The sequence below is a fragment of the Mesoplodon mirus genome, assembly GCF_964341445.2.
Source record: "Mesoplodon mirus genome assembly, chromosome: 11".
NCBI classification, from domain to species: Eukaryota; Metazoa; Chordata; class Mammalia; order Artiodactyla; family Ziphiidae; genus Mesoplodon; species Mesoplodon mirus.
In genome coordinates, this window is record NC_138987.1 from 5,463,936 (window position 1) to 5,474,473 (window position 10,538).

Sequence of the window (10,538 nt, forward strand, 5' to 3'; positions counted from 1 at the left end):
ACTACATACCTTCCACCAAGTTTTCTTTTTTCTTTCTGCTTTTCAAGTCCTTTGAAGATGTCTTATTGTATATAGCACAATTTAAATATGTGGGCTTTTTAGGGGAAGACATAAAATACACCAAGAGGTTGGAAATGTAATGCTAGAGCCCAGAAGACAGGTGGGGACTGGGAAGATCAAAATAGGAATCCTTAGCATAAAAATGAGAAGTGATGTGAATTTCACTTTGGGATGTTTCCCCACAAGAAAGATCTTGACTGAGAAGGCAGACAGCAGAATGCAAGAAGAACTACAGTCCTGCAGCCTGTGGAACAAAAAACACATTCACATAAAGATAGACAACATGAAAAGGCAGAGGGCTATGTACCAGATGAAGGAACAAAATAAAACCCCAGAAAAACAACTAAATGAAGTGGAGCTAGGCAACCTTCCAGAAAAAGAATTGAGAATAATGATAGTGAAGATGATCTAGGACCTTGGAAAAAGAATGGAGGCAAAGATCGAGAAGATGCAAGAAATGTTTCACAAAGACGTAGAAGAATTGAAGAAGAAACAAACAGAGATGAACAATAGAATAACTGAAATGAAAAATACACTAGAAGGAATCAATAGCAGAATAACTGAGGCAGAAGAACAGATAAGTGACCTGGAAGAATGGTGGAATTCACTGCTGCAGAAGAGAACAAAGAAAAATGAATGAAAAGAAATGAAGACAGCCTAAGAGACCTCTGGGACAACATTAAACACAACAACATTTGCATTATAGGGGTCCCAGAAGGAGAAGAGAGAGAGAAAGGACCCGAGAAAATATTTGAAGAGATTATAGTGGAAAATTTCCCTAACATGGGAAAGCAAATAGCCACCCAAGTCCAGGAAGTGCAGCGAGTCCCATACAGGATAAACCCAAGGAGAAACACGCCGAGACACATAGTAATCAAATTGGCAAAAATTAAAGACAAAGAAAAATTATTGAGAGCAGCAAGGGAAAAATGACAAATAACATACAAGGGAACTCCCTTGTTAACGGCTGATTTCTCAGCAGAAACTCTACAAGCCAGAAGGGAGTGGCATGATATACTTAAAGTGATGAAAGGGAAGACCCTACAACCAAGACTACTCTACCTGTCAAGGATCTCATTCCGATTCGATGGAGGAATCAAAAGTTTTACAGACAAGCAAAAGTTAAGAGAATTCAGCACCACCAAACCAGCTCTACAACAAATGCTAAAGGAACTTCTCTAAGTGGGAAACACAAGAGAAGAAGAGGACCTACAAAACCAAACCCAAAACAATTAAGAAAATGGTCATAGGACCATACACATCGATAATTACCTTAATTGAGAATGGATTAAATGCTCCAACCAAAAGACACAGGATTGCTGAATGAATACAAAAACAAGACCCATATATGTGCTGTCTACAAGAGACCCACTTCAGACCTACGGACACATACAGACTGAAAGTGAGGGAATGGAAAAACATATTCCATGCAAGTGGAAACCAAAAGAAAGCTGGAGTAGCAATACTTGTATCAGATAAAATAGACTTTAAAATAAAGAATGTCACAAGAGCCAGTTGGCGAGTGTAACTATGTGAGAGCAATTCCTGTGTTACTCCTTGCAGGACACCATGGATTTGCAGCATGCTCTGGAAATTTCCTTCTCACAGAATGATTTACAGAAGATATGCAGGACGGCCAGAGAAACTAGAAACTAGATCATGTGCAAACAGAGGAAAACATTTTACCAGCCCGGCAAATATTGATACTGCCAGAAGCCAGCCTACAGTTATATTGTGACTGTTAATTTCAAAGAAAGGTCAAGTTGCAGATCACGTCTCAACATTACTAAGGCAAAAACGGAAAAGGAGTTTGAACATATCATAAGAAAATACTGTAAACAATTTTATTTATTTATTCATTCATTCATTTTAAGCTGCGTTGGGTCTTGGTTGCTGCTCGTGGGCTTTCTCTAGTTGCGGCGAGCGGGGGCTACTCTTCGTTGTGGTGCACGGGCTTCTCATGCGGTGGCTTCTCTTGTTGCAGAGCATGGGCTCTAGGCATGCAGTCTTCAGTAGTTGTGGCACGTGGGCTCCATAGTTGTGGCTCGTGAGCTCCAGAGCACAGGCTCAGTAGCTGGGGCGCATGGGCTTAGCTGCTCTGTGGCACATGGGATCTTCCCGGACCAGGGCTTGAACCTGTGTCCCCTGCATTGGCAGGCGGATTCTTAACCACTGCACACCACCAGGGAAGTCCCTGTAAACAATTTTAAATCATTACCATTTATTGGGAAATTAACCCATGTTAATTTGAAGAAACAAAATATCTTGTGGCCAAACAGTTGTAACTTCTAGCATATTACAATGTTAACAATATCATAGAGATCTGTCTACAAGGAAGTGTAACCAATTTTAGAAGATCTACAAAAATATCTATTAAGTAATTTTATATTACTCTTCATGTAGAACAAGGGACCTAAACTGAAGAAAAAGTGGAATCCCAGAATCAACGCTACTTTTCAATCAAAGGGAACAATTTAGTTAAATGGATGCCTTTTTAATATGTATGGGACACTAATTGGAAAATTCCAAAAGAAGCAACAGTGATACTGTGATAGTTCTGTTTTATGTACACTTTAGCATTTCTAAACAGATATTAAGAATCATCTGTGGCTTCTAAAGGTAAGACATTTGTTTTATCTATTGACCATCCATTATCTTATGAGTGCATTGAGTATACAAATGGCTGATTTCAAGACATAACACGTGCTAATGAAAGGATAACATTTCTCCTCTCCCCACATTTTGGCCTTAGGCCATAGGGGATAGAAATTTCACCTGGGAAGAGCTGCTGAGGGACTCTTTCTCCATCTCCACCCCCAAGGTAAGGGCCTTGCACAAGTAATGGCCTAGTGTTCTGGAAAGGAGGGGTGGGGGACATGGCCAAGTCAAAGTCCAAACAAGTGGTGTTTGTAAAACCCTCATGTAAAGACTATTAGCCAGGTTTCCCTCAGGTTTTCTCCAGGGTCCTAACCTGCTCTTAAAAGCTCTACCCCTTACTTGAACCCGCCCGAAGTGGGAGTACTTATGTGAATGGTAATACAAGCAGCTGCTCACATTTATCTGCCAAGGAGAGCAGAATGGTCTCAAATCTACTTGTGTACAGATCCAGTTCACCAGCTTTTATGCAGTAAGCATCCCTGGGCAGGGTCTCTGCAAGCAGTGGGAGGAGATTTTGGAAAGATGTTGAAGTTCCCCAGCTTCTCCACCAGCAACCGAATGAGTCCAGCTGTCTTCTGTCTTCAAATTGGCATTTATGTGTGTGATGGTGAAGACGGGTCGCTAGGAAATCTTGATAGCATCTTTAATAGAACCCATACTTGTCCACTTCTAACTACAACAGAAAGATTAAACAAAAAAAGGTAGATAGTAAGGGACTTGAAGCCAGCTAGCTATCATATCTTTTTAGTTGTCTTTGTTCTTAGAATTCTATTCATAATTCAGTGCCTTGAACATAATAGGTGTTCAATTAAAGGTGCTGAATAGATAAGGAGAGTCTTATAAGGGCCGCAAGAAAAGGTACTTATTAATTAATCATTTGTATATTTGAAAATCACTTTAGCCAAAGAACATTATTATTGGGGCCATGATATGAGAATAAGTTTACTTCCAGGGCCACTTGGAATAATCTTCCAATATTTGTTTACCACAAGAGAAACTACCTCTTATGGAATTTCTGAAGTTAACTGTATTTACTGTTTGCTATTGAAGCTAGAGAACGTATGGGAATGCCAATTTTTGCCACCTATTTTAAAGATATATCCTCAATCAAAAATATATGAAGCACATCTGTGGATGCATTCAACAAATAGTTTTAAGAAAATAATCATTCCCAATTTATTTTTAGGAAAAAATATAACAGAAAATTTCCTTCCCCTTGACTTACCTCAATGACCTCAAAGTAACACAGGCAGAAAACATCCACAAAGCCAATAAACTGTCTATTAATGTGCTTACGCATTTCATCACCTTATGCTTTCACCCATTATCCAAAATGTGGATAATTTTTATTTGCATTTCAAATCAAAAGATTATTTCTTTTAAGGATGCTTTTAAGTGATGACCATAAGAAGCACATTGTATCGTTTATTACAAGATGGAAAAATGCTTCCATCTGAGCTCATTCACCTCACCTAACTTATAACAGAGGCTGCAAACTAATACCTTCTTGACTGATAAGGTACTAAGTGACCTACCAATGATTTTTTTAAAACTGTAATTGCTTACTGTATTAGTTTTCTGTTGCTGGGTAACAAACAACCACGTAGCTAGTGACCTAAAATCACACCCATTTATTATCTCATAGTCTGTACGTCGTAAGTTAGGCTGGGCTCCGTTCAGTTCTCTGCTTAGGGTCTCACAAGACCAAGATGAAAGCGTTGGCTAAGATGAGCTCTTCCTTCAAGGATCTGAGGAAGAATTTGCTTCTAAGCTCATTCAGGTTGTTGGCTGAATTCCGTTCCTTGTGGTTGCAGGACTGACATCCCTATTTTCTCGCTGGGACCACTCTCGGCCCCTAGAGGTTTCTGGGTTCTTGGGCATGGCCTTCTATAGCTCCAAAGCCAGCAAAGGCTGTCATATCTACCCTTGTCCTGCTTTCCCCCTCTGATGCTACGTCATTAGATTAGGTCAACCTTTTGCCCCATGATACGAAAGTCATGGAAAAAGTATCACATTAATAGATCCTATTCACATTCAAAGGGGACGAGATGATACATGGAAGGTCATTGGGAGTCATTCTTAAAATTATGCCTGCCATATTTACCAACATTTAAACATCAGGGTACTTCATATGGATATCCAGAAATCTGGTTTCTCTTAAAAGGAGAATTTCCAGCAACATTGGGTCACATTCCACCATTACAATTGGCTGGACCTGACAAGTGATGGCCTCTTTCAGAAGAGCATTCACCAATCGCCATTCATGTACATCCACCCTCTTTCACTCTGTACGTATTTCTGTTTTCGACAACTGCCTTACAAAATAAACAATACTGCAACACAACCTTCCTGACAGAGTACATATTCATACCTCTTCAAACCTAAATTTATCCTGGAAACTCAATGATATCTGCGCTTTGACAATAACAAGATAATCTCAAGCTGGCACTGATGTTCCTTTGCCTCTCGAGACTGATTCTTGTAATAACATTTCAATAAGCTTAGTAATTCTGAGCATGTACCCTCTTTTGGTCTGATAAGTGAATAATAGTGCACAAATTAAATGCTACCACTGAGTTAGCCCATGCAAAAGACACAAATGTACTCTCAGTGGACAAATGTATTCCTGTGTAATCATGACAACAGCAGAAAATGGAATCTGTCGTAAAAAATAAATCATCCAGGAGTCAGGCCATGTTCACACAACTCAGCACTAAACTTCATTTTCCTTATTCTTCAGCTGAGAGTCTAAACAAACACTTATAAAACAGTCTGACAGATCACATTGTTCATCAAAGTTGGATTCTACAGCCTCAGAATTCAGATGTCTGAAACCGTGGCAGCTGGGAGACCCACTGCTTCTTGTGTGCTGGTCTCTCTGTGATCACACCTTCATTCAGTTAGGTTTTCCAGTTTCAGAAGGCACAGAGAGGTGGTGCAAAGCCTGCTGCTTGTTTTGGGGGGAGTATGGGAGGGAAGTCTGGAGGTGATAAGGGTTGAAGTAACGGAATTAGCTAAAGGTTGTTGTGGGTGAGATTGTGGAGGTGCTACTTGTCCGGGTAAGACATTCAGAAATTACCTTATGGCAGCCAGGGAATCTCATTTAGGGCAACAGAAGAGTACAGTAGTTAGAAGTCAGCCTTTGGAGCCAGACTATGTGGGTTCAAATCCCACCTCTGCCACTTCCTGGCTATATGACTTGGAGTAAATTATATACTCTGTCTTAAAATCTTAATGTAAAATGGGGATGACAGTGAAGATGTGTTAATATATTTACAGCATTTAGAACAGTGCCTGATACATAGTAACAATCCAGGATATGTTAGCCATCACTACTACTCTAACAATCCATGTTGGGGCTAACACTGAGATTAAAAAAAGGAAATAAGAAACCACAAATAAAACTTGTTGGAAAATAACAATTTTTATCCCTTTAAATATGTATATTAGATTCCTCTGGGTTGCTGGGAAGAGGCACAATTGAGTTGCCTCAGTTAATTAGACTTTATTTTAAACCTATTTTGCTTCTTTCTGCCTCCGGTCTAATGTTTATGCAAGACTTACTGCCATATAGCTCTTCATCTCTTTGCTTCTGTTCTCTCTACTAACTTATTTTCTTGCTAAGTGCTTCACATTTAAATTTAAAAGAAAGGATGTGAGTGGTTTTCCCAATCACCATTAAGTGTGGCTCTTTCAGCTGTGCCTAGCATGGCAGAGAAAATACTTGTAAGCCTGCGTTTCCCCTACTGCATGCTTGTGAAGGTAGGTTGCAGATAAATACATCATTTTGCTGTCTCTTCTGCTTTTAAGGTCATTGGTGCTTCAGGTTGTGGTGATGAAGAGTCTGTGAGAGAAAAGACAGAAGGGACAACAGCTTTATTGCCAAACTTTTCAACAATAGCAATGAGGAAAGAATAGCTAATTTACTCAGGGGTCGTTAACTCAAAGAACAGCTCCTGTGAAAGCAGCATATTGTAGATGGCGTGGGAGAAGGGGAGAAAGCGGGGCATGGAACGGCATAGAGGATGGGAATAGTTCTTCTGTCAGAATAATGAGAGGCTCAGGAGTGTTTCACGATATTAGAGAATAGAAGAAAATGGGGAATTTTCGTAAGAATTCTTGTTGACTATGTACCTGGATCCTTTTTTTTTGTTCTTTGAGAGATTAGGCAAAGATTGGAAACATCATTTGAACCATGCTTCTTTGTGAAACCTCCCTAGCCTAACCATGTGGAACACAGTTTAAATAGGCTTATACGAGGGACAGGCAAAGAGGAGTTTGGGCACAAACATCACTCTGAGCCTCCCTAGAAGGGAGCAGTTTAATTAGATTATTCAGTACTGCAATGGATCCTGGAATTCCAAACACCATGCTGATTCTGCTACCTTCTTTGTGAGCATAATATGAATTTAATTACTTGAGAAAGGACTTTTTTCAAAATATGAAATTATAAAATAACATTTGGCAACTAACAAATAGATGTTTTAAATGCATACCTTTTGAAGTCAACAAAAATTGAACTAGATACTTGCATTTGGTTTCTAAATGTGCCCTCAAGAGATCATGCGTTCAAATGTATAGACGTTCTAGGCAGTAGAGAGCTGTGATTAAAACATCTGGTCCACACAAAGATTGAAACAAATTCAAATGCAGGCTTTTCCACTTATTAGCTCCATTGCTTTAGATAAGTTAACTTGTATAGTGGATTTAAATTATGTACACAAATTCTTTGACATTCTTCCCTTCAAGAGTTGGAGCTCAATTTCCCTCCAGTTGAGCTTCTGCTGAATGTAGTGACTTACTTTTAATAAATAAAGAGAAAGTGACGGGTTTGGATTTAGAGAGTAGGTCATAAAAAACACTTCAACCTCCTCTCTAGGATTGCATGCTCTAGAGAAACCCAGTTGCCATGTGTGAGAACACAGCAAGCAGCCCTATGGAGAGGTCCATTTGGTGTGAAGCCAAGGCCTTCTGCCAACAACCTTGTGAGTGAGCCATTTTAGAGTTAGCCCCTGTCAGGCCTTCAGATGACTGCAGCCCCAGCAAACATCTTCACGAAACCCTGGACCAGAGCCACCTGGCTAAGGTGCTCTCCAATTCCTGACCCATGCAAACTGTGTGAGCAAAAAAATGCTTATTGTTTTAAGTTACTAAATTCTGTGGGTAATTTTTGTTACACAAGAAGTCGTTTTGGTAATATATGGAAGCCAGCATTTGACAGGGGTTCAGAAAAAACATATAACTGTCCTGGCCATTACAGTAGCTGCTCGCCACATGTGGCTATTTAAATTTGAATTAAAGTTAAATAAAATTTAATATTCAATTGACCAGTCACATTAGCTACATTTCAAGTAACTCTATAGCCACATGGGACTGTTGTATTGGATAATGCAGATATAGAACATTTTCATTATCACAGAAAGTTCAATTAGTGTTTCTCTAGAGCAATGAGGCTCAAATGGGAACCAGCAAAGACTTAGGAAAACATGGATACATTTTGTGATCTTTATTTGGATTTAAATATTTGAGATGTTTGGCATGATGATTATTTTTTTTTAAATGCATTCCAGATCATTTGGACAACTGTCTTAAAACCAAATATTGCTAACTGATTTCTGTTTGTGATTTAAGACCTTGAATTTGGATGTTTATAATGGAGTTCCAACCAGGCAGTGCTACTCTAAATGTTGAGGGCCATTGATAAAAGAACAGAGTTTAAGTCTCTCCATAAACAATGGGCACTTAAGATGTCTGTGATATCAACACATGGTGTCAAACATGCTGACTGAAAGTTCAGTCATGAGAAAATTGGTTTATCAACATAACACACTGAGAAGTCAGTGATTCACTTTAAGCAAAATAGCATTCTCTACATATGAAATTTATGCTCTTAATTTGACTATCATTGATTATATAATTTTGTTTGTATTTGTAAGTATCTTTGACCTTATAGATGGATAGTGGCTATACATGCAAATGTAGTGTTATACTTATCCATGGTTGTCACATTGTAAAAAATTATTATGATCATACTGAGATTCCATGATATTTTCCTCCTTTAAAAGTGTGCCTCCATGGGGCTTCCCTGGTGGTGCAGTGGTTGGGAGTCCGCCTGCCGATGCAGGAGACACGGGTTCGTGCCCCGGTCCGGGAGGATCCCACATGCCGTGGAGCGGCTGGGCCCGTGAGCCGTGGCCGCTGAGCCTGCGCGTCCGGAGCCTGTGCTCCACAACGGGAGAGGCCACAGCAGTGAGAGGCCCACGTACCGTGAAAAAAAAAAAAAAAAAAAAAAAAGTGTGCCTCCATGACTCAGATTTGGAAAACAAAAATCCTAGAGATATTCCATTCATCTCAATTTGCAATTCCTAATTTCTGTGTATCTGAGTATAAATTATTGAGCAAAAGATCCTGATTGGCCCAGCTTGAATCATGTATCTCCACTTGTCCAGTGACCTATGATTAGGATGGCAGGTTCACACTAGTTAAATATTTCCCTCATTTAATTGAGGTACTTTACAAAGAAGAAAAGCTGGGGAGATACTCCCAAGTTGCCATCTACAACGCTATTAACCATTAGAGATGAGAATCATGCCTGGAAAAGAAGTCTAGTTTTCCTTTCAGTTAGCAGACTTAACATTTTACCCGAGCCTTCACAGAAAAGAATACCTAAGCCTGAATGACCGGGCTGGGGGTACCTATTTTCTGCACAGGAACAAGCCCATGAGGGAGGTATTTTTAAATGGGGAACCTCTCCTTGCACTTCACAGCATATCCAGTAGGTGGCCCTGCCTACGCTTTTGCAAATGCCCGTGGATACAAGCGCTTCTTTGATGGTGCATTACATTAGCTCTGTGAGACACCTAACTTGCAGAGAACAGGCTTCTAAAGAGAGAAAGGCTTTGATGAATGCAGTTGCATTATATTAAGTTATCGGCATACCTTTTGTTATGTTGATTGTGTCCTGGTTTTTATTTTAACTGGATGAAAAATAAAAAAGACTGAATTTCTCGCTCAGCTATGCCTGTGCAGTTCTTTGCAAGAGCTCACAGAGCTGGGTCAACCCTTGCTGGGTAAAACAGGCTGGCCTTGGGGCATGCTGTGTTCTCCAGTGTCCTCTTTTCCTGTGACGTGGAGTGGCCTTGAGAAATGCCTCTCCCTGCTATTTATGGGGGCAACCAAACTGCCTTTAGTAATTGCCAGGCTCAGTTTAGTGAAACTTGTTCCTTTTTTCCTCCTCTCCTCCCTCAAATCCACTTGCAAAAGTCTTCTGTCATCTCCCACTCTGCCTTGTCACCTTCCCAGGTTCCTGCATTCTTCATCCTTGCTTAGTTTATTTCCCTTTAAATTTAAACCCACATCTATTTTTCACTTAGCCTTTTGAGAAGTCTCTCCAGGTTTTTCCTCTTTGAAGGTGTTGCAATTAGCTTTTTTATTAAGTGCTGCTGACTTCCCATTGGTGGCATCCATTTAGATGGTAATGTTATCTTTGTGACATGTTTATTCAAAGAGGGGACAGGGCCTGCCTTCAGAGGTCTGAAAGGAAGGAGTTCCCATTTTCGCACAAAATTATTTCCTGAAACTTAGAATAAATCAGATCTTCTTGAAATGCATCCTATTTCCCACAGGAACAATTGTATGACTGGGTAAGTCATATAGGTGATAACAGACACTTAGTTATGTAAAACACATTTGGGTCACATTCAAGTTCCTAGCAATTCTAGAAGAGTTAGAACAAATGCAACCGATTCTTTGGGGACCCCAGTAAGAAATGAAGTGAAATGAAATCTTACTATGTGTTATATAGTATTAGCTCTCTCATA